A 26,265-nucleotide genomic window follows, 5' to 3' on the forward strand; every position below is an offset into this window, starting at 1 on the left:
TCCTACTCACTAAAAGTTGTAATTTCCAGTTGTGAACCTATCCGAGCCCTAAGGTTTGGACAATCCCTTACTCGACCTATCCTACCAAACCCACGTGAGTAAGGTAACTTGACTAAAACGTACGACTATACGGACGTTGGAACTTGGACTTCGGACTTTAGACTGTGGACCTCGGACTTAAGAAAATAAGTAACTGAAACCAATAAACGTGTATAAAAAGCGTTTTATCAGGGACCATGTTGGAATTCACAGCTCAGGTTTTAGAGATTTCCTATTGTAGCCAGAACTTCTTCGTGCGATTGTTGACTTAGGATTCGAGCATCCTTCGGAAGGTTAACTCCTAACCCCATTGGGCATTTTTTTTTTAATGTTCTTGGAAGCTCGTCGGATGGAGTGTTTTTTTTACCATGATGTGCTAAATAGAATGATTTCCATGTAATATTTAATGATTTATAGAATGAAGTAGAGTTATCGAGAAAAAGAGAGAAGGAAGTAGGCTCATTATATGTTCCCATTGTTTTTCCTGTACTCATTGTGGAAGTAACATGATTTTGTTGATGTTAATAAGAATGAACTGTATACACTTTTAGGCTTTTAACTTAGATGCATATTAGTATACTATCTTTTAATTACAATCAGCCTCTTTTTTTTAGTGAACCAAGCTAGGATATATTTAGTACAATGTGTAAGCTGAATACTGTGTTGGACTGTGTTTATCTGATAGGAGTATATCCTTTAACTGTTTAGTACTAGAAAAAAATAACCTTATTTGCTATTTAAATTTTTAATTTCTTATTTAAAACATTGATAATCTGCAGTCAGTGTACAATTAACATGATAACTGGTTATTGATTTTTTTTTCAAAGTTTGAACTTTTGTTGGCAATTTTCTGTCGTCTTCAAACTACTAGTTTTTAAGTGGGCTGGGTATTAGAGAGCTGTTGAACTCCATCACTTTTGAAGCTATGTTGTGTCTTGGTTGGTGTATGAATCTTTTTCCCAATAAATGCGTAGTTCCCCATTCTATTTTTCATTCATCTAAATCTAGGAAAAAAAGATACAGAACGATTTACATTATACCAAATTGTACATGCTTATTTTGTTTCCTTATTTAGGTATTTTACATTTTAGTTCTCTTCAAACTAAGAAAAGAATAACAAGAAGCTCTAAACTTATGTGGTCTTTTCTTAAGTTGTTTTATTCTTTTATGCGTCACAGGTAATATACTATTTCCATATCTTGATTATCAAGGACAAACTGGTCCGGTAACCTTTCATTCAAAAGGATCCAGAAGGTAATTTGTGTTTACCGAGGGACGCTCACTTTGATTTTTTAGTTAATCAGTGCAACATGAATGCATCCCTCAAGCTATCCTAGGGATGGATGTCATCTGTCAAGCAAAGTCCGGTATGGGGAAAACGGTTGTGTTTGTTCTGTCAATGCTGCGGCAGATTGAACCGAGTGCTGGTCAAGTAGCTGCTCTTGTTCTATGCCATAAAAGTGAATTAGCTTACCAGGTATGTCTTGCAATCTGTGACTTGTTAGAACTTGAAAAAAAAATGTTTTGATGATAACTACATTCTTTTGCACCGTTTGTTGTGGGTGATGGTAACTGATTACTTTTGATAATGGGTGTTTGTGGCAGATTTGTCATGGGTGGTGTCCATATTAAAAATCATAAAGATCTACTAAAAAATGAGTGCCCACATGTTGTTGTTGGAACCCCTGGGAGGATATTGGCAATGGCAAGAGAGAAGGACCTTCCTTTGAAGAATGTGAGACATTTTATCCTTGATGAATGTGACAAGATGCTGGAGTCACTCGGTAATTCATTTTAATACTTTATAAGTCAGTTTTGACTCTATAGTTTCTGGTTTTGACCTCTATGTAAATTACTTTGTTACATTTTTTTGTCTTGATTCCAGTTGTTGGATGTTTTTAATTATGCAGACATGCGAAAAGATGTGCAGGAGAATTTTAAGATGACTCCTCATGATAAGCAAGTCATGATGTTTTCTGCAACCCTTAGCAAGGAGATACGGCCACTCTGTAAGAGATTTATGCAAGACATAATGTCCTTAAGCCAATACTTTAACATAGCGATCATCCTTTTTGTAATGCCATGTTTCTGCAACAAATCACATTAATGGACTTGGTGGTTTCAATATTTAATCACGGACAAATTTCAAGCGTAAAGTAGTTGCTATCTCCTTTGGTACCTTAGGTTTTAATGTTGGTGCACGGATCCAGAAATTGCTGCCTGGATTACCTTTTGTAATGTGATTAGGTCATCTATTAACATTATCTTGTGCAACTCATTAGTACTTGGGTGATCAGCATCTTACCTCGTTGATGTGAGCATCTGTCTTTAGCTGGCGTCATTCTAGTATTATGCCACTTTAGCTTGCATTGTTGACATTTTTGGGGAGCAGTAGGATATTTTTGGGTGAGATTCACTGAGAATGTGAGCATATGTCTTTAAATTATTTGGATTGGGATATGAGTTGAAGATTTATCAGTTCTTCATTGATTTAGTACTCAAATCTATTAGCTTGAGGAAACGCTCCTAATTTTTTAAATGTGAACATTTGTCTTCAGCCAATGGAAATTTATGTAGATGATGAAGCCAAGCTGACCTTACACGAGCTTGTACAGGTATGCATGAGTCTTAAAATCTATATATTGATGTTTATGCTATTGTTAAGGCTGGTTGCATCTTATAGTTATTTGTTTAACGGATGATTTTTTCCGCCAACATTTTTTAATTTCGAATTCTATCTCGTGTTCCTTTATGATTTTGATAAAACATATGATTGATAGTTTACCTACGAAATGAACGATGAAACTCAAAACGTAAGTAAACTAAAACTATCTTATGTGTCTATATTTATCAAAGATTCTACTCTCAATCCTATGAGATATAGTGGAGTAGAGTGATTCGTTCCACTCCTAGTCCTTCCGCATGCTTGTTATCACGTGTAATTACTCTACTTAATGTCTAATAAGAGATTTACGAAAAGGCAACTAGACTACGATGCAACTACCCACAAGATGCACTAGTCAACTATTAGGACAACTAAGGGAATGCTACATTGATTCTATGATAAGGAGTTAGAGAGGGATTGATTCCACCTTAACTTCGACTTAATCCTATTAACGACGAATCGTCAGTAAAGTAATTGAATTGCCAGAGAACAATTGGTTCTTCCTAATCCCTAATTACACATGACATTCCTACCAATTCATAACTAGCATGTGAACGATTAAACCCATTCTCATGGTGAACTAATCGTTTCTAGAGTGGAAAGGAAATTACGACGATTCTACGATAGTCGGAATCAAGCTTTCATCAAGGCTTCTCAACCCCTCTAATGGAGGTTTAGCGAGAGAATCATTACGCAATCATTTCCGATTAATTTTAAACTAAACATGATATAAAGAATTGAAATTTACTAATCTAAATTAAACAATAATTAAAATCTAATTAATAACTAAGAATTGAATAACAAGTAATAAATGAATCAGATCTAACACAAATGTAAATGACAAGAATCGAAATTTAACAACTAGCTATTTTATTAATCAAACTAATTAAGAGTAATGATTCTAATAGTTTAATCTAAAACAAGAATTGGATTGAAATTAAACTTAATTAAAAACAATTAAATAAAAACTAGATCTAGAAGCTATTTTAATGGCTACTTTTTACTCTAACCTATCTACCATTAACTATCTACTATTAACAAAGAGTTAGTTAATGTTTTTATACTTTCAGATCCAAAAATCGTGCATGGGCTTGGAGCCATGTTTTGGGCCAGAGAATCAGGCCCAAAACCCAATTCTTCGATCCAAAAGGCCTCTTCAGCTGCAGTTGGCTTCAACAGACTTTTCGTCCACTTCTGCTCCTCTGATTGGATCACGGCTTAGACCATTGGAAAGCTCTTTCCGAGGCGGTCGTTTTGACATAAGGTAGGCCCCATTCAAGTCTGAGTCCAAAGATATGGCCGGAAGTTTCTTTAACTTTGTGTCTTTGTTTTACGCGCGCGTCGATTTTTCAGCTTTTGACGGGGGCTTTATAAAGGCTTTGTCTTCTTGAATCTTGGCCTTTAATCACGGAACTCCTTAGTAACCGACCTTTGCTCATTTATCTCACTAAAGTGGCACATTTCTGCACATAATGGACTTTGAAGCCTGAAATGCATAAAAACACGTAATCAATGTTAACTCTTAATTATTACTCACATAATTGGTCTAAAAGTATGTCTGTTACAGGGTTAAAACTACAGTTTTGGGCTCTTATCAGATTTAATACTTAATTTGTTACACCTTGCATACCTAATTTCTTATATTGTTTATCTAGGAAATTTGAAATTATTTATGAATATCCTTTTGCTGGAGATAATGTTATTTCAATGACAAGTTTTATGATTATTTAACCTGTTTCTAACTCCGCTAATGCAAACTTAGGAAAGTCTTTGCATTGCCGATTCCAAGTCTGAACAAAGGAAGAGGAAGAAGGGGGGTTGCTTGGTGATGATGGCTTTTCAAAGGTATTTTCCTTTTGCCTTAGCATCGTGGTTGTTTGTCTTGTTTAACCTGTGTACTTTCATGAACTCTTCTTATACCCTACAGGCAATTTAATCCATGTGTTGGACGGCAAAGTCCACTTTGTGTAGAAGCATTGTAATGTCAACATATCAAGGTAATGTTGGTATTTTGGTTGTGATGCTTGTCAGACCTTTTTTTTTGTTGAAGGTAGAATCATTGCTATGCTAGATTGTTGATAGATTAGCTGTTATCTATAACTCCTTATTAGTTGGGTGTTGCTGCTGTTGCTGCCATGGACCTCTTGGTGCTTTGCTTCTGCTTTGGTGTCGATCTTCTTTGCCATGAACCTCTTGGTGCTTTTGCCGTGCGTTTGCTTCTTTGCTGCCGGCCGGCCGCTTCTTTGCCATGAACCTACTGGTACTTGTTGCTGCTGGTATGGCTATAACAAGCGAGACACGTAGAAACCGATTCGCTTGTATCGAGCAAGGTATTTGTTTTATGGTTCTTCTTAGTGGCTTAATAAAAAAGGCTGAAGGAATAAGATTTTTTTAGATCTTATTTCTTTCATTCTGACATTGTTTAAATGTTCAAACCTTTTGTTCCTCTACTAACTATCCAAACCTCCAATGGTGGCTTTTGTGATTTACTCTGTCTTACAAAGGAAGTTTTGGGCCTTTTTGTTGCTGTCAACAATTCTTTTTATTTTGTGTTTATTACCGTGTATTATTTGCAGGAGAACTCTTAGCTAGAAGGTTAACTGTAAATAGTTTCACTAGATTAATTTTCATTACCTACCTTAGTTTCTGGTTTAACGACCTTATTAAGTTAGTTTTTGTCGCCTTATTCATCCTCTTCTTAGTAATATAATATTTATCAAGTTGGTTTCTTTCTAAGTTACGTCAATGGGGCAAGTTTTGTTTCATCCTTTATAGGATATTGTGCGTAAGGAACTAAGAGGGTATGTGTTAGTGTGTTATTATGTGCTAGTGTGTTATCTTTGGTTGCAAGGGTCTTCACTTACACTGTTTTCAATTATTGTTTGTAGGGAAAGGTGACATTCATTGTATGTTGACGAGTCACAAGTGCATAATTAAGATGTCATATAGAAGAGTGAATGACTACATGCTTCGGAGATATCGAATCATAGTTTGCAAGGTGTTGTAAAAATTGTACTTAAAATAGTTTTGTCGGAGAAGATAAGATCTTCATTCTTATGTGTAAGGATTGCTTATTCGAATAATTATTTAGCTTGTACTTAGGTGGTGCGGATTTATTTATACTTAAGTTTTACTTTCTTAAGTTGTTTATATGATATTTTGAAGTTTTAGACTTGAGTTGTAATTATTTAATGAAGTGTTGTTTGACTATCAATTGTTCAAAGTGATTAGTGATACATTGTGGAGTAAAAAAAAGGTGTAGGTACGGGTACGTGCACCAGTACAGGTGACCCACATATAAAAGGGCCAGAGAAACCAATATTTTTTTATATATAATGAAAATTCATTAGCAACGGATATGGAACCGTTAGCAACATAAATTTTTTTTATACAATGAAAATTTGTTAGTAACGGATATAGAACCGTTAGTAATAGAAAATCAAAGTGACGCAAACAAATTTGGTAACCGTTACTAATAAATTCTAACGGTTATGTATCTGTTACGGAAATTAATTTTAGTGACACTTTATAACCGTTAGTAAATTTTGTAACGGATAATAAGTGTTACAGATATCCATTACTAATATTAGTCACGCTTTTGTGTCAACGCAAGATAACCATTACTAATATTTTTTGTAACGGATGTATATCTGTTACAAATAGGATGTTATGGTGTAGTGGCTACTGTGATGTCCAACGCGTCTTCATGGGGGGAATCCACAGCCCGTAGATCCGCACTGCAAAAGACAATCCTGTCTCTCTCCTCCGCTGCCCCTACCCTCGGTCGCGACCTATCTGTCCCTTCGTTGATCTGTTGGATGCTCGCGGTTCTCCTTACCTTATCTCTATGAGCGTTATGACTTAGAACCTCCCTACTAAAAATCACATTAATAGTTCTCAATATTCGGTCCTGGCGCGGCAAGCGCTCCTCATTCTGTGCGCCCCTCACAAACTCCCTCATCCTCCCTTTTTCCACCAATCTCTGGACCAACCACTTTATTGCGTAACAGTCATTAGTCTCATGATTTCGTATTTGGTGATATGCGCAGAAAAGTTTATCCGGTATTTTTGTCGGTGTGCTCCGCGGACCTTCATATCCCTGCATGTTCTTAATCAGGGATAAAATCTCACCCAAGGGTCTATTTAGCGGTGTCACCTCTATCTCGCGGTATGGCTTCCTCTCCCTGTTATCTCTTCGAATCCCCTCCCGGTTTCTTTCCACGCGGATACCCCTTTTTTTTTACGGATGTCTCTGTTCTTTGGTGCTCCTTGTCTTTCTCTAACGCTAACACTGCCTTCCCTGACATCCTGGAATCTTTATGCATAGTGTCCTCATATCTTATATACTTTTCCACCCGCGGATATAGCTCGTGCAAGGTCGCGATCTCATTCTTCGCCACGAACTGATGCACTCCTGTCCCTGGATGCAGTCCTCTATCAAATGCGATCACTGCGGTTCTCTCATCTAGATTCTCAACCTTCAATGTCTCAGCCTTGAACCTACACAAGTACTCTCTGACTGACTCTGCGGATCTCTGTCGCACGTTGAACAACGCCGCGATATCCACCACTCGCCTTTTCTGGCGTATAAAGTGGTCTATGAACGCCTGTTCCAACTCCTGGAAATTACTTATGCTTCCTGCTCGCAATCTGTAATACCAATCCGACGCCCTTCCTTTAAGACTGGCCGGGAACATCATACACCGCAGCCCATCATACCCAGCCTCTTGTCAAAGAGGCATCTGTTGTTGGAAATGATGGATGTGATCCGCCGAGTCTCCCGTGCCCACATATCTTTCGAACCTCGGCTGAGTGAAACGCTTCAAGACCTCTGAAGCTCAAATGGCATCTGCTAATGGATTGCGGTTCAGTCCGGCCACCACTTGACTAGCCGCTCCCCCACGATCCTCCGCCAGCTTTGCCGATTAAGCTCTCTATCATTATCTATCATCTCCTAGACTTGCTCCATGGTCAAGCCAACAACCGGATTTTTGACAAGATTCGGCCCACCCTCCTCATCATCAGACTCCTCCTCTGCTTCTGCCCCTTCTTCTTCCTCCGCTCTTTCTTTTCTCTTCTCAGTTTGTCGTTCTCCTCTCTCAGCCTCACAATCTCCTCTCACATAAGCCGGGTCTCTTCTGTTTCGTGCTCCTCTTCTTGATTTCCCTCCTCATCAATCACCGCCTCCGGTGTTGGCTCTTCTTACCAGCCGCCTCCTCAGTGGGAAAATATTAGATTTAACAGTGCGCCTACCCTTCTCTTCACTTTTGGTGCCATTTTTAACTTGCTCTGATCTTCCCTACAGATGGCGCCAAATGTATGAACATCAAAACCTTTAATATAAACCGAAGACCTAAATGTACTCTCTACCAAGCTTTTTTCCTCTCTTTTTTCTCTCTTTCTTGCCTCTCTTCACTCTCTTTTCTCACTGTGCGGCCTCTTCTTTTTATACCCCTTCCCCCTTTTATCTGGATCATCCACCTGTCTTCTCATCCCTCGGTTCCCCTTCCTGCCATATATATTCTACGTCCGTGGTCTAGAGTTCCGCGGCCACGATTCCCTACTCCTCAAATTCTCATATTACGTTACATCCCATTTCTTAATTTGTTGACCTAGTCCATTTCTCTTTATTGGGCCACTACACAAACATTCCAACTATCTCGAGCAATGAATCCCTTTTGCATTACTCATACACATGACTTTCCTAGTGACCTCATAGCTTTCCAAATTAGATAGCATTATCTTGGTAGGAATGAACGAAGAGAAACATAAACTGTATTATAGTAACCTTTACAACTTAATTAAAACTTAAAAGAGGAAACGAGAGCCAACATTTGGAATTTCAAAGCGAGAAAAAGTGGTTTTAGTGTAGCAGCCACACCACATAAGCACGGGAGCATAAAACATCATTAGGGCTATTTTACATTGTTTATGGTCGCCATGACGCCCATGCAAAGTGTTTCTTTACAACAAAGGTTTCTGTATTTCTTTACAACATTGTTTTGGCTGGAGATGTCAAGCTAGGGTTAGAGACTGAGATCTGTTTTATTAGCTGTTAATTGAATAATTAACTGTAATTACAATAATATCCCTCGTTCGGTTTTCTCAAAAACCGAAATATTGGACGAAATTTCAAAGTTTCGTTCGGAATTACGAACATTGATTGATTCCACGAACCTGGGTTACGTCAAACAAAGCATGATTTCCAAATTGGAAAAGTCGGGCTCTGTTTGAAGAAAAAAGAAGCCAATGGGAAGTTGCATTAAAAACTCTAAATGAAGTTACTGCTCTCAAATCGCCATGGGTGAGACTAAAATCTTGATTTTGTCAATTTAATCGCAGAAGAGTAATTGCCCCACTTCATTTGGTTCATTACCTACTTAGTGGCTAGAATGACTTTCTTGAACAAGCCAATATCTTAATATTAAAGCTCCCATAGGAACATTTTTCGAACTCTATTAAAATTCTACGTCATCTCTTATTAAAACGAGAATTTTTCTTTTATTTAAAAAACAGAAATTTCTCTTCTATTATAATGAGAATTCTTCTCATATTAAAACAAATTCTAACACTTTTAATTAAAGCAAGAATTCTTATCCTATTAAAATGAGAATTCCTCCCCTATTGAAAATTAAACGAAAATCTAGCGTATATAATTAAAACGGGAATCATTCTCTTATTAATAAAACAAAATCTCTCAACCAATTGAAAAAACGGATTTTTAAAACTTAATTTAAAACAATTTGTTAGAAAATTAAAACGGTAGTCCCAATTTTCTAAAAAAAATATAAATGTTTTCAAAAAAACTGGTGCTTATGCAGAGGCCTACAAGCTAGTATATATATATATATACAGAACTCAACAAATAAAGTTAGTTAAAAACTTAAAATTATGCCAAAACCCACGAATATATGAATCCACTTTGTGTTTGTTTCTTCAGATACTTAATTACCCAAGGTAATAAGATCTAACTAAAGGAAATATTCTATGCAGAACGTCCTACAGATTTCATCCAATTCCTTCAAGCTGCCAAAGTAACCAATACTACAGAGGTAAAGAATATCCACGCAGATACTTTGAACCCACTCCAGACTCGCGAACCAGTGCAACCCGCCCAGTTCGTGCCACCTTCAAAAAAGGCCAAGATGCAAAGGAAGAGTTAAAAAGTGGAGCACCAGGTGTCCAAGGTGTAACTACTAGAAAGCAGTTTGGTTTATAAACTTTTAAAATTCCAGTCAAAACTGTAGTAGTAACCAAGTATATGAATTATAAGATAAGAAACCTTGTTCGTTGTGTGTGCATCCCACATTTTTTACCAAGATAATGTAAATATAATATCAAACTTAACAAGAATTTCAACACTATTTTTCCATGAGAAGTCAAGTTTGTGGTGCAGACCTCACAAATTCCATAAGGCTCTAACAACCTCTGCAATGCCACCATCTTGTCCAAATCTCCAGTAAGCTGAAATGTGGAAGGCATGATTCAATTACAACCAAATATATCTAAAAGAAACCAAAATGAATATCTAAGGTTTAATGTCAAATAACTGCAGGAGAAGCTACTACTGCCATAGTACTCTTGGAGTCTATGCATTCTAGGGAATTTACCAAAAAAGAAAGAAGGAGCTCATTAAAACCAAATTCAATTGGAGGCAAAAATAAGCAAAACAGTAGTTTTTTAAAATTTCAATCCTTTGCTTTTTTTGAAGTGCCGAGAGAAAGGACCAAAGTTTGGCAGATGAATACAAAGAATGACCTAGATATTACCCAACACAATTGATACTTGACCGCCCGGTTAAAATATACAGCCTAAACAATTATATGGTTACCTAAAAGAAATACATCGCCTAGTTTAAAATCAGAGTACCAGGGCACAACATGTCGATGTAGAACTAGAAATACAACATTAATATAGCATATTTGTATACTCGATGTTACAGCATCTGTGCTAGTTACCAAGTGCCAACAAAAACCTTAAAACCTCGGATCAGTATTTTCAACTTTTCAGAAGTAGTTTCCAGTTCTGTAGAGCCTGGCTTAAGTCATTTATAATCTGTTTTTAATTTTGGATAGGTGAGTGAGCCGGTTTCAGAACAATGTCTGGTAATAACTCAAACAGAGTTACCTAAGCCGTTCTTACATCTCTAGCATATTCAAGCACAATTGGGAGGATCTGAAGGAAGCTATAAGATCCCAAACTATCAAAGAATATGGCAAAGAAACCAATCCCCTCCATTGTCAAAGAATCCATGTATTTAGAAGAATCTTTGTGCGATGGTGAGGAAGGAAAGTCGAATATTAATTGGATCAAGTGTGATAGACTTTCCCTTTCCAAGGAAGAGGATGCCTTGGGGGTGTAAGCACACTTTGCTACTGAACCAAGATTTGTTGGGTAAATAGCTTAGGAGGTTTGGGTAAGAGGAGGACCAACTTTGATGGAATCATGGAAAGAGTAGTGGAGAAGTATGGGGAAGGGGAAACCAAGTGGTATTTGAAGGAGCTGCGTAATCCCCATGGATTACTTTACTTTACAGAGGAGTATAGCAATTGGTTGGGACAGTTTTTACAAATTGGAAGTGGAGGTAAGGAGACACTATTTTACTGGGCAGGAGGTTGTCCAACATTCAAAGAGGTTTACTTTGTAAATTTTATTGTATTGGCCTATTGGGATACACTTGTATTGCGAGATGGATAGCCTTGCTAAACTGACTCCATAACACTGTGTATCCGTTTTAAGATTTTTGTTCTATAGGTCCAGTCCCAAACAATTACCATCAAAAACTAATCCAATCCACTATTAAAAGTACTATTACTCAGCAAAATTTAATCTAAAAGGAAATTAAAGATATCTTTTCTGTTTAATAAATTTGACTTCAAGGGAAAGATATTTGCCCGATATTTGACTTCAAGGGAAAGATATCTTTTCTGTTTAATAAATTAAAGATATTTGACTTCAAGGGAAAGGATGCACACCTCAAGGGTAATTGTGTGATCAGATACATCAACAGCGTTTGCCCGAAATATGCTAGCAATGTCAAGCACATCCCTTCGAGCAGATGTGTTTACAGCAACCTTTATTAGCATCAGTTCTCGCTCAGCAAACGGAAGATGGGTAAGATCGAACCTGAAAAGGTCATGAACTCTGTTTAATAAATTTGATATTCATTACTGTGAACTATATACAACAGTGTCATCAATTCATCATAAAATCCAGATCACTTAGCAAAATCAATAGGAGAACCCTCAGGATAAATTTGATCTTTGCAAAAGTTGATGTATATTAACGGGGCAACGGCCTGCCAGGAGTCCAGTATGGGCCAACATAAGCTACAATTCCTCATTAATTTTTGGGGGTATTGAGCAGCAATTCTAATAAAACAAGCATATTACTTTTTTATACAAAGATCTAGAGGAAGGAAATAGTGAGCTATGGACAACGAAACAGTCTTTCTAAGAATCAACTTATCAAATGTAAGATCAAATCTTTTAAATTTTATTAATTCTTATTTTTTTTTTCAGTAGGTACAACTTTGGACAGCTCACTGTCATCTACTCGAAATAAATACCAATTGATGAGGACCACAAGTGACAGCAGATGAATCAGTGTCTCATACAGATAAAGAAGGTCCAAGGTCTGTACAGAACTAAGCAGTTAAAATCGGTTTTCAAAAGTAATCGGTCTAGGAGCGATATGCGATTAATCGGAAATTTAATCGGTTAATCGGTTTTATATTATTATATACAAATAATACAATTATATCTTCGAAATTTAGAATAGCAACAACATTAAGTGTAATAATTAAGAAACAATTTAGTAAAACACAAGTTGTAAATTCTAATATATCCCATTTTCGTTCAAAGTATAGGTAGATTTACAAAATTACAAGTTCAAAATAACAAATAGTTGCAACTCTCAAGTACAAAATTACAACTGTGTTATCAACAGACTATGCTCCCATATGCCATTATTATTTTCTCTTAATTATTTTTCAAACGAAAATTTTCTTCAATTATTCTTTACCCACACTCTTGACACGTGGAATCAACCAGTCACCGACCCACTTGAAGTTAACCAAACCAACCCATGTACACATGTAACAAAACAACAACAATTGCATCTAATTTCTTGAAGCACCCAAACCAAGGAGTGACAGGATGAGTCATAATAAAAAGGTACCACTATGCACACTCAACTCTTCTCCACTTTTAGCTCATTCAATTTCTTTGGATTTAAACTTACCCATTCTGTTTCTCACCTTTTTCTAGCAAAGGGGTTACGGATTTTTGCATAAATGTATCAGTTTCTGGTGGTTTGCCTTCAGAATACCAGCCAGAACAAGTTAACACACTACCCTATTCCGATAGAGTGGAGAGGAGAAGAGGGAACAAAGAATAAGTCATACATGTTTTCTTAATCATTCACTTCATAGTTGAAGAAGAGAGATGAAACACAAGCCGCGGGGAATCGGAAGTGGTTGATAATTCGATTATGTTTTCTTCTTTTTCTATTTAATTGTTGGGTTCGATAATCTCGGCGAGATTTTTTTTCTCATTTCTCCGAGAAATCGGTGTTATCGTTCGATATGCGACCGAAAATATCACTAACTGAGTACTAACTGATAAATCGGTGGAAAACATCTCGCTTCAGTCCCGATATGCAATTACTCACCGATTGATCGCCGATTAAATCCGATTTTAACTGCTTAGGTACATAATTCTTTTGTGGACATCTATTGAGGATGGGGCTCTCCAGAAAAGCTTTAATCCTCTTATGCATTACTGCACTCAATCTCAATCCGTTTTTTTCTCTTCTGGTTGCTTTATCCAGAAGAAAAAGATGCAAACTAATCTCAGACAAAACTTCAAATTTTATATATTGTCACATTTCCGTTTTCATTTGATTATTTTAGTTTTTACGGTTTAGTCTACCTCCCCTGTTGGCTGTTGAAGTCTTTCCTTGTTGACTTCTTGCTCCCAAATGAACTTTCTCAATAGAATCTTGAGTTTTCTTTTTTGCTTTTTTTCTTTTTTTTCAAACTCAACTATTAAATAGAGCAATAACAATTTATTATAGATTATCTGACACTCCAAACATATTAAAAATAATCATGAAATCCATAATCTTAGTCGTGCTGTATTTTCTGCTTTTTTCTCAAGCTGTTAGGATACGAAAAATTAAACAATTTCCCTAATTTTAACAGCTTCCACTTAAAAGTGTAAATCTATGAGAAATAAACCTTACCTCATGAAGCTCGATAAGCTTATAAAGTTGCTGAACCAACTTGCTAATAGATTCATTAGTGCCGGGAACAACAGTAGTAATGCGAGAGAGCCCCTCCTTTTCTGCATGTCCAACAGCCAGACTCTAAAGCATGAAATGATCAGTGTTATTAAGTATGAAGGCTCCATGACAAAAGGAGAAAAAAAACCAAAACCAACAAACCTGAATGTTGTAACCTCTACGGGCAAAAACACCAGTCACTACGTTGAGAACTCCAGGAGTGTCATTTACGAGCATAGAAAGTGTGTGAGACCGAAGACCACTAGACTGGGGGGGAAAAAAGAACCATCAAACCTTGGAGTTCAATTTAATAATCAAGAATTGAGTTGTATAAATCTACAAACTATTGGGGATACATTCTTCCATATATTCCATAGGGAATTAGAAAACAAGTGATGTATTTTTGCCACAGAAGCAAGAATAATAGATACACAATGTATAAAATACCCAAAACTAGGGTTTAATGAATAAAAACGAATTTCATAAATCCAATCTAATAATAAATCAAGTCTAATTATTCCATGCTCATGCATCAACAAGTCTAGTTATAATTATGAAACAAAATTTATTTAAATTCTGAGCAGGAAATGAAAGTCTTACAGTCTCATCATCAAGAACACCCCAATGAGCATCAAGAACTTGATTCATCATAAATCCATCATAAGGTTCCACAGGATAAACATCACCCTTCACAAGATATTAAAAGATTAAGTGTTTTAAGGAAGACAAAGGCTAACCAAAATTGGCATAAAATGAGGTAAAAGTCAGTTAAGTGTTGAAGACGATTAGTGGCAAATTGTGTCATCACTCTTAGTCTATTACAATGAAACTTTGTCAATCCATGGTCCAGGATAAAAGCTATGATTTTCTGGGAATATAGTTTTTATTATTAGTAGTAGTGGTAGTATTTATGCGACACAAAAGAAATGGATAAAACATTAATTTAAGCGCAAGTAAGGAACTATCAATACCATAAAACGGACAGGCAAAGATTGGTGTGTGCGTATGAGAGAGAGAGAGAGAGGAATTTGTGAATCGATGGTACTGAAAAGGATATAAGATTGGGTTTACAAAGCTAAATTAATAAATAAGTGAGTCAAAACGAATAGTACCAGACAAATTGTGATTTAACGCATTTCAAGAGGATCGCACTTTGTCCGTATAAAAACTCACTAACAGGAATTTTCTTTGCCGAATGCCAAGCACTAATACTTTAAGATTGAGTCACTATGATCATCAGTCCAACGAGAACTTTCTACTAAGCCGTCATGGATTCTAAGGAATAAAACAGTATTTTCGATACCATATTTTAAGAGATTCCTGACCACCAAATAACCAAGTTGGAACTACCTAACCCGAAGGACCCTTTCTTTTGTTTTCTTTTTTTTTCAGAGTCCTAACGACTTTTAGGAAAGTTGGCCAAAGTGTCAGCTACAGACCTAGTTGCGTGCGGCTCAAATAAAGTATGCATTTAATGTAAAAAAAACTATGAAAAGTTAGACCTCAACAAATAAAAATAACTATATAACACTGATTCTAATAAATTTGTCTCTTGTACATTGTCGAAATAGTCCTGCATACCCATTAGCATACCCATTATCGAGGCGTTTGCTGTACCACAATGAGGCTACATTATCATTGGTTTGTACTATAATGAGGATACATTACCATTGATTTCTAGAACCAAATATTTAACTTGAGGAGCTCACAATGGTTAATAACCAAAGACATAAAAAAATCTAAAACTATTTGTTTGTCTAAGTAGCTATTATTTGAATTACAAAAATAGCACTCAAGAATTCCAACACTATTTAAACAATTTATATAGTTTAAGGCAGAAAGTTTAAAAGAAAGGTGTTCATTCCAATCCTTGATATATTTTCTACCATTCCCCGAAATTTTTCTTTCCTTTCCTAATGGTAAAATTAGTTTTCAGAAATTTCTTATGCAAATAAAAACTAAATAGTCCCCAATTAAGAAAAAAATAAAAATAAATCAACAACAATAGAAACAAATCTATACCCCCATAGATAGTTCTGACTCTTCATTGAGAGCTCTATTTGTGGTCCTCAAAACAGCATCTACTGGTATTGTACTTTCAAGGTCGGGATACGAAGCTGCAGAAAACCTCCAAAAGGGAGCATTCTCACCCATCCTTTCTCTTCTTAAAGCAATCTATAAGAACCAGCTAGTTCAGAGCACTAGAAATGCAAGACAACTTCATATGATTAATTGAATATAAGTACGTAGCATACCTTTCCAGTTCTTGCAAGTTCCTTAATACCAAACTTCCTGAGGTTTGTTTGCACAGCAAACATCTTACCAGGATCTCCCGTCACCTACATCATTAACAGTCAATTGAAAAATGATCTATTTTATAAAACTTTAGGCCATCAAATCAATTAAGAACAAAAATTAATTGAAAAACAGTAGCCAAAAGTTAGCAAGAAAGAAAATTTTATGATACGTCAATACACATTTTAAGTACATATTAGTAAGGGCACACGACAACATCTAATTCAAATAAGGCAACCCGATAACAAGTCAAACTAGAAAACCAATGACTGGCGAAGCACTTGCATCGCACCCACATTTTCAGCTTGGGACAAGGAGGAAAAAAATAAAACAAAATAAAGAAAACACGTTGGAGGGAACACGACAACTATCTCCCCTTTGGATTAATCAACAATAGTAATAGTAGCCCGTAACCTGCGGAAGCAGTTGTGCCACTGTCAGATTCATGGAGGATTTGGAGTTTGATGGAGGAAGAAGAGGAGGTGGATAAAATTAGAAGAGGACAGAAGGACGGTGGTTGATTTGGGGTAAGAACTAAGAACTTGCTTCTCTTTTGGAATTATATATCGGTCCTAAAAAAATCTAGTCATCTCATATTGGCCAACACTTGTACACATACATTTCGGCATACAGTAATCTACAAGTTATTTACATATGTATAGGATAAAGATCACAGTGACCTACCCTAGAATTTGTCTCCTCTTCTTCAATCTCTACACTTTAGCTCAAGTAACATCAATTGTAACAGAGTCAATCTTCAAGCCAAAAAAAAATGCATAAATAAATGAAAAGTACCCTGACCTAAGTTCTCCATCTATTTCCTACAATTCTTATTCTTGGTAATGTAATCAAACTCTCTGTGCGACAATAGTTACCAGGCATGCACTGGTTTTAGACTGATGTTACTGCCAATAACTATCTTTTTTATTAAAGGGAATGAAATTGTTAGGATGAGATATCCTACAATACAAATACATAAATACAAAACCGGGAAACAGCTAAAATAAGCTAGCTACAAGATCAACTACAAGGCAAGCCCCCAACAAAGAGTCCCAACAGATTATGAATGCTCCGATTGACATGTCCCTCCAATCTAACAAAAAGTTCAACCAAAGGACGACAAAGTCCTCGGTTGAAACAATTGCCTCACTACTGATGCCATTCTATCAAAAATAAGTCTCCTAATACTCTCCAACAACAGACAAAACATTTTTCCACCCTACAGACATCAGGGGGTAACAAGGAATATTTGCAATGGATGGGAATGTGACTAACCAACTTCCCACAAGACATAGACAAAGGACAATACATAATGACAATCTTTGTTCTCTTAATAAGTTTATCTATGGTTGGAGTTTTACTATGTGTTGCACACCACACTATCAGGGCCAGCCATCTGGGATTAGCCTCCCCAAATATAGACTTAATGACCTTTCACCATAACCTATGTTTTTTTAACCAAAATTCCAAAGCCATCCTCCCATCAAGGCCAGATTAAACTCACATTCGTTAGAATGAATGATGCATTCATTCAATTAATCAGGTGTTGAATGCAAGTGTTTTGCATTCATTCTAAGGTTAATTGTAGATGCATTCATCCATTCAATCAGGTGTTTGAATGCATCTACAAGTGAGCTTGCATTAAAATGAATGCAAAACACTTGATTATACATCTTATAGAATCCCGACCCCTATCTTTCTCAGTCAAATATGCCATTTCCAGTTCCATAATTTATACCTATGGCTCTCCTTCAAATCATAAAAACTGGCTTGCGGATCAAACGTTATAGCATTTTGAACTTTGAAATCCAAAAGTGTAAGAAATATGTTTGGACATTTTGAATCTAAAAGTTGAAATTTGACTCCTTTGTCCACACACCCGTTGCAACTTAACCCCAATTTACTCAAATAAAGTGTTTTGAGTAAAGCAACACCCGTCTGGGATTAGCCTCCCCAAATATAGACTTAAAGACCTTTCACCATAACCTATGTTTTTCGAACCAAGCTTCCAAAGCCAACTTCCCATCAAGGCCAGATTTAACTCGTGCATCCTTTAGAATCCCAACCCCTATCTCTCTTAGTCAAATATGCCATTTCCAATTTAATAAGCTATACCTACGGCTCTCCTTCAAATAATAAAAACTGACTTGCGGATCAAAAGTTCTAGCATTTTGAACTTTGAAATCCAAAATGCGTAAGAAATATGTTTGTACATTTTGAATCTAAAAGTTGAATTTGACTCCTTTGTCCTTACACCCGTTGCATCTTAACGCCAATTTACTCAAATAAAGTGTTTTGAGTAAAAGCGACACCCGTCAACCCTTGAATTGATTGTTATGTCACTACATTTTTCTGTTCCCCCAAAATTGACCTGCAATGTTATCAAGATGGTACAATTTTCACATATTGGAATCAAGGAACTGTTTTTTTGTACAATTTGTTATATAGGTTAAGTCATGGTGAGTGAAAATATTAATACAATCATGTCAAATGGTCCCAAAAGCCACAATACCATAGTCTTGAATATTCTCCGGATTTCTCCCACAGTCAGAGTAGAGTAGCTCTCTACATAATCTAAGAGATGTTTATCAAAAAAAAGAAAAATAAAAGTTACTCATCTAAAAAGACTAAAAGAACTAGTGTAAAGGTGATAATCATTATTTTCATTGTAAATCTCTGTATTGATAAAATATACTTGTTTAGATATGTAAATAATTCAAAAATCTTCCCTTCACACTGTTAAAAAAAATTAAAAATCAAAGCTTAAGTGACATTACCAACGCTATATACAAGTGAAAACACAAAACCAAGTATGTAACAATTGTCACCTCAATAGTTAGTGAATCCTCTGAAATATCCACAATTTTCGCCCTGAATGTCCACTAACCACATGATCTGAAATTAAAACTAGAACATATTCAGTTCCTGTCTACAACTCAGAAAAGGGAGGAAAATATAACAGCAATACCAAAAAGAAGGGGGTATGACAGGTTAACCTAAGAGATAAAACGTATAGCACGTGTTTTAAAACTGCCAAAACTCATTGAAACTCATTTTTTTCGGTGTCGGACACTAACGGACATATATTGTATGTGGTATACCTCAATTTATTATATTTCACGGACATATATTGTCACCATGTAGACAATTTTTTATCCATGTCAGGACACTTTTTCGATCACGGACACACACGTATCCGTGTCAATGTAACTTAAATTTCCATTTCCATCGAAACAGCATTCACAAGTTCTTAGAAGCAATGAGAATGATGCTTTCCGTACATCATCAACATCTATTCATTTACTGGAAAATTCTCATTCAACAATTTGAATAGTCTTACAGGTATTTGATTATGGCTAATTACATTGGTGCTGCTTGTGACTAGTACAGTACTTTCTCAGGGGAAACAAATATAGTCAAGAGATAAGGTCCAGTGAGGAATCTTGCGTTGGTACAATAATTATCAAACTCGTTACACATGAAGCAAAATTATCTCTATCTAGTCTCTTAAAAGGACTACTGCAGGAAATGTACAAGTGACATTAATGTCAAGTTTTCGACCACCGCATCCTAGAAGCAGACCAAACCATCAGGTGAAATAGTCAAGGATGACTAGGGTGCAAATAGGTCAGCACGAGACAAATCAAGGAGAATCCAAGTTTTACCCATAAAAGTATCAGACTCAATTAAGACTTGGATTCGACTTTTAGATCTGCATCTGACCCACATGAACATTAAATAATTTGGTTCCTGATCTGGATCCATGAGTTTAGGCGAGGGCAGTTGACTCGCCAGGGCCTGCCCTGGACAGTCCAAATAGGCAGGTGTCTCGGGCCACCATATTCACCCAAAGTATTGCACTCAAGAAATATTTTTAAGGAGTTAATTTCAACTATTTAGATGAGATTATTTAATAAATTTGATTCCTTGAGTTTTGTGTGTTTCTGTTCATGTTATTTCTTATCCACCTTGTAATCTTTTATTGAGTTCCTTTTTTCTTATGTAAATAAAAAAAACAAAATAAAAAAAAATAAAAAATAAAATCAATAAAGTAGAATAGAAAGCAATTAGATGTAGAGAAACTATAAAAACATAACATAAGAAAAACACTAAGAATTGCAGTTACCTCCGGACGGTTGCTTGGATCTGCATTGAGTTTTATAAGCATTAACTCACGCTCCACTTGTGGCTCCCTTGAAAGATCTTCAACCTGATAAATTACATCAAGCATAATGTATTAGATATCCCCTTATTTAAAATAACTATATGAGCACACTGTTTGGAGATATTACCTAAATATATACACGTACATATACATGGCACATATTCTCATGCTTATACACGTACAGATATACAGTTACACAGAAATCAACTTAAATAAAGGCATTGAGGCCCTCAGCAGGCCGTTGGGTCTGGGTAGAAGTGCTTCGAAAGGAAATTTCAGCTTGGGCGCACTGGATTGGTTTTGAAGTTGGGGATGTGTTGTGTTGTTAACTTTTGGTAGTTTGAGATTGTGGACTGGTTCTGGTGATGGCGTTAGGATTGGTATTGGTGTTAAAGTTTGCCTTAGTGTGGGTAGTTTGTGAATTAAAAAAATTAGAGGAAGGTCTTTCATAAAGGAGAGGTGGGTGAACATTTTGGCGTTTTATGGTGTGCATATTGCTGTTGTGGTGGTGCCCTGAGGTGTCTTGACAGTTGCTGGAGGTGGGTATCTGTGTTCAAATCGGTGTACCAAATATGGGAGCTTTGGAGGAATTGTGGTTGTGGTTTGTAGGAGGGATAGGATGTGTAAGGGTATTGGGGTAAAAGCTGGTTGCCATAGGTGTATATGAAACACTACAGCGGGGTAATACAAAAGGTCTGAAATTTTATTTTGAATAGGTAACTGATCAATTTATAAATTAGCAATACAACGGGAATAAGTACAATGTAGGATGAGATATCCTACTAAGGAAAGGGAGAGCGTATAGAACAGCAAACAACGTCAATAAAAAAACTATAAAATATAATATAAAAAATGTAACTAAATAAACAACACTGAACTAAGATTGCTTCCGAGGAAAGTGCAAAAGACCCAAAGGGTGTCTTCTTGAACTCCCTCCACCGCTTACACCAAAGGAAAAGCAACCCTTTGATGTAAAGAATCAACTGTGCAATGCAAAGGCTTCTAGGCTTCTAGCCTCAGAGTATCTCCGGTTCTTTTCCAACCATATACCAAAAGTATCGCAAAGGGAATGATGCTCCAGAACTTCCTCAAGAGATTATAGGTGGGGGACCATATATTAGAACACATCATCAAGACATCACAGACAGACCTCAGATACACCCAACTAATTGATAAAGATTGAAGAAAATAGCTCAAAATGGCATACGAATAGGGGCAGAGGATAAGGATGTGACAAACGGATTCCTTGCACAACAAAAAGGACAATAGTTAACAATATTCATTTACCTTTCCCGAAGGTTGTCACTGGTTGATATCCTACCCAGAACCGAACACCCAGAGTTCAAGAGAAGAAACAGACCTTGGCTGGAGTAAGCCCTCCAAATATATTTCCAAGGATAACTAGGAGAAGATAAGATAGGAGGTTGGCTAGGCAAGCTGATAAGGATATATGAATACCAAGATCTAGCAGTGAAAATTTCTTCGGTATCATGACCTGCTGATCATCTTCAAAAGTGAGAATAATCAGAGGCCCTAATCTTGCCTCAAGGTGGCTACATCATCAATCTTCCAACCAACAAGAATGGTTCCTATCTGACATGCCATAGAAATTTCCTATGTTACATGGACAAGCCATATTTTAGAAATAATTTGTGTCGGATATGTATCCAAATGTATGTGTGAGACACATATCAGACACATATTGCATGTGATATACCTCAACTTTTTACATGTCATCGTGTTAAGACTTTTCGTATCCGTGTCGGATAGGGACACACGTATCTGTGTCAATGTAACTTAAGGAAATTTCCAAAATCCTTACGTAAAGCTCTATTAACAATTCAGATATCCTCCCAAAATCTAACCGTCCCTTTCATTAAATTTATAAAATTTTCTGTCTAATCCTCCACTTCCTTCATAATCCCCTTCCACATTCACCCATAAGGGGTTGTCATGTCACAATTTTCCCACCAAAAAGGATTCAAGTCATGCATGTAGACAATAGTTCTCCTTCTAAGTCTCTCACTCTGAGTGTCATACCTCCAAAATCACATACTCAAAGGAGCACGATTCATAAATTGAGTCTTTAGCTTCTTTAGACCAAAGCACCCATTTTTTTGACAGTTACACTCTATCCCAACTAACAAGATGGTAGTGATGTACCTACTTGGAATCACCTGAAAAAAAGTTTGTCGAGATCTTATCTAGCCGCTTGGTGACACTCACTAGATCTTTAAAGAGCGACATGAAATAAACAACTAGGCTAGAGCTAGACCGCTAGACAACGAACTCTTGATGACGACAACTCCACCCCCTTCCGAGACATATCGTCCCCTATAGAAGGCCAACTTGTGTTCAAATTATTCTATGATAGGGTCCCAAAGAGAAACACACCTATACTAAAACACCCAAGGGAAGACTTAATTATGAAGCTTAAAAAGAACCCAAGGAACACCCTATGACCTTAGCAAGCTGAATTGCACTATTTCTCCCTCCTACTCTTAGCAATGTTAATCCTCAAACAAGATACCGCCTAAAAACAAGTAAGAAGACCTCTAAGGTATCTAATTTTAATCACCTCATTACCCAAAAAAATGATGGTGTGTCATCAGCAAATTGTCAATGGGTGACCCTAATATTGTCTCTTCCCACGGTGAAACCTAATAAAACACCCCACTCATTAGCTCTTCGAATAATCCTACTCATAGCTTCCACCACGATAAGCAAAAGGAATGGAGAAAGAGGATCACCCTACCTTAAGCCACTAAGACTTTTAAATTACCTTGCAGTAGACCCATTCACTAAGACAGAAAAAGACGCAGAAGAAACACACTTGCGAATCCAACTCCTCCACACCTCTCCAAAACTCATCCACCTCAACCTGTAATCCAAAAAGTACCAACTCACATTATCATAATCATAGAATTTGGAAAAGTCCACCTTACACAACCCTTGGCTCACAAGACCTTATCCTATCATCAATAGTTTCTTTAGCAATGAGGACACCGTCAAGGATTTGGCTATCATAAATAAAGGCCCCTTGTTCTTGTTAGATGATTGAGTCAAACCCTTCTTTAACCTCAAAGAGAGAGCTTTGGAAACTGTTTTATAAGCAATGCCCACAAGACTAATAGGTATGAAATCATCCATTTCCACCGCATTGCATCTTAGATATGAGAGGAAGAAAGGTGTGATTAGTACCAAAGAAATTCAGTTGAAAATCTCTCACCATCTCCAAAAGATCTCCTTTAATATTAATACAAAATTTTTTGCAAAATTCAATAGGAAAACCATGAGAACCGGGGGCTAGATCCCTTTCACTTGATCCCCTTTGTCGAGTGAGAGCTTCAAGAATCTCATCATCCTATAACAGTTTCTCTAAGGTCTCCCTGTCTTCCACCAAGATTTAATTAATGGTGCAGGTTGAATTTCAAAGCATGATTAATGGGATTCAAAATTTCTGCCCATATGTGATTTTTTGAAACTTTAGAAGTTATTATTTTTAAGTATTTTCATTTTTTAGGGTGTTTTCAGATGTTTCTTGAGTGATATTTGAAGTATTTTAAGTAGTTTTAGGCCCCTTTAGGCCGTATAACCAATTTGGGATGTTTCTAGTAGGAGGCTATAAAATATACCACTAAGTTGTAAAACGAAAAAAAAAATTAATGAAAATTGTTTAAAGAAATTGGTTTCTCTTGTTTATCACCCATATCTTAGTATTCTGTTAGTAGAATCAACAAGTTTTTGATGCCCTTTCGAGCTTTTGATGCAGCGCATGGTGGAAGAAACGTTGCTTTTCTATCGAATCAGTTGAACGTAATAGTGGCGTTACCTGAAATTTGACGAACTTCCTTTGAATCAATTGAATCAAAACCCACATTCCTAACAGTAGACACAAGAAGTTACAATAAAATCAAAACTCACATTACTAACAGTAAGAAGATGAGATGGCCAGGCCCAAAGTACATATCTGCATTTACAAATAATGCAATCTAAATCGCAAAACTTATCTCAAAAAGTCCTATGATTTCTTTCCAGCCAGATGGTCCACGTAATAAAAATGTTTTTGTGATAGAAGATAATGATTTATACTAAAGAGAAAACATATCATCTGAAAATCAGGGATGGGATGAGATGAGAACCTTCAAGACATTCACAAGCTTGTGAAGCTGCTCCACAACTTGTTGTAAGACCCTTTCAGTTCCAGAAACAACTATAGTGAAGAGAGCCCTGTCCTTGTTCAAGCCAACAGCAAGGGATTCAATGTTATAACCCCTTCTGGCAAAGACCCCTGCAATACGATTTATCATTCCACTTTCATCACCAACAAATACCGAAATTGTGTGTCGCCTCACTCTGCAATTATATTGAAACGGAATGTCAAGCATGAACCTAAGTTGGTCGGTGTTCACTACTAACAAGACATTAATCACTATAACTTGCAGAAATGCAACCGGATAAATGTTTGAGTTAGCACTTAGATATGAAAGTAACCTTGGCAATAATATTAAATAGCAAAAATAACCGGAAACCACACAAAAAGAAGTCTTTGTCCATAATAATATAGATGTTAAGGCTGTTTTAGTTTTCTTTTTTCCTTGTCAGGTGACATTTATCTGTTATAGGCGTCAGCATGTCGCCAAGGCCATCAAATGCGTCATCTATGTGCTTAAGGGGCCGAAGGTTGTTTTGAAGGTAGGGCCAGGCATTACATGGGAAAGATTGGTTGCGGCCCTAATAACACAAATGAGTGGTTTCACTAGTTGTCTTGATGAACAAGTTGCCTCCTTGTTGGAACGATTTAGGATTAAGGGTCTGATATGAGATTAAGGAAGAAGCCTGGCTCCAGGATTTAAAGGAGGAGAATGGTTCTTCCAAGAATGTTAATTTGACATCCCCTCAAAAACAGATCAAAAGCAAAAGCCAAATCCAGCAGTGAGACAGTATAAGGACATATCTCAAACTCTCTACCATGCCTGATAATTTTGCTCGTAATTGCAGTCCATACACAGGCCTACATGGTTGCAAAGCCTTTAATGGTTATTATGATCACTGAGATTAACACTCTCAGTAAGTCTAATGAATGGTGGATTAAATTGTTCTAGTAATGCGTCCATAGTTCAAATCATACTCTCCATCTTCCAATCAAAGGTACTCTAGGTTTTCCATACAGGAGAGGTTGAACTAATTTTGAATTTTGCGGAAAGGTGTTGTGCACACCACATCCTGTTACATTTCGACTAAGAATGGGTCTGTTGTGGAATTATACCAAAGAAGTTTGCATATAATGGAATGTTCAAACTTAATATTAATATTATGAATTAAAATCATGCAGTTTTTATGTTTACTCTCTACGTTTGGACTAATCCATAATTCGATAAATGTAAACAACACATAGGCAAAAAAAAGAAACTGAACTAATAATAATAATAATAATAATAATATACTTACTTAGACCTTGCTCTGGGAGCAGAAGAGTCGGATAAAGAGAAGGCAGCATTGTCACTGCTCTGAGACTTTTCGATGCACAGACCATCAGTCGTCCATTCAGCACCGAAACTCTAGTTTTTGAACCCCAATTAAATAACGACACGCTTCTCGAAAACCCCCCTCCATCGTAACGCTTCTCAAATGAAAATTTCGTGTTTTTTATGCAACTACTAGTAGTAGAATAAGCCGCCATAGCTCCGAACTGAAATGGCACTTGCCCACTTGTATGAAAGGTAAGTTTATTTTTGGGAGGGAGGATTGGTGGACTCGTTAATGAGAATATGAGATTGGGTATTTTAAGTTAAGGCCCGGCTCATGTTAACGGGTT

At 36.6% G+C, this 26,265-nt stretch overlaps 2 pseudogenes across 2 annotated transcripts; one reads left to right on the forward strand and one right to left on the reverse strand.

The window, feature by feature from the left end:
* Window positions 1-1,339: 1,339 nt before the first annotated feature.
* Window positions 1,340-2,167, forward strand: LOC147510198 (DEAD-box ATP-dependent RNA helicase 15-like; annotated as a pseudogene). The gene is made up of 2 exons (XR_015216746.1): window positions 1,340-1,823; window positions 1,950-2,167. The product of XR_015216746.1 is annotated as a DEAD-box ATP-dependent RNA helicase 15-like (transcript).
* A 7,365-nt stretch (window positions 2,168-9,532) lies between these two features.
* LOC147510199 (acetolactate synthase small subunit 1, chloroplastic-like) lies at window positions 9,533-26,130 on the reverse strand (annotated as a pseudogene). The gene is made up of 12 exons (XR_015215996.1): window positions 25,895-26,130; window positions 24,590-24,803; window positions 20,409-20,492; window positions 19,111-19,177; window positions 16,243-16,326; window positions 16,010-16,162; window positions 14,588-14,674; window positions 14,150-14,254; window positions 13,944-14,071; window positions 11,680-11,830; window positions 10,103-10,168; window positions 9,533-9,832 (listed from the first exon to the last, which is right to left on the reverse strand). The product of XR_015215996.1 is annotated as an acetolactate synthase small subunit 1, chloroplastic-like (transcript).
* Window positions 26,131-26,265: the final 135 nt, after the last annotated feature.

This window comes from Coptis chinensis, chromosome 3, assembly GCF_015680905.1.
Source record: "Coptis chinensis isolate HL-2020 chromosome 3, ASM1568090v1, whole genome shotgun sequence".
In the NCBI taxonomy this organism is placed as follows: domain Eukaryota; kingdom Viridiplantae; phylum Streptophyta; class Magnoliopsida; order Ranunculales; family Ranunculaceae; genus Coptis; species Coptis chinensis.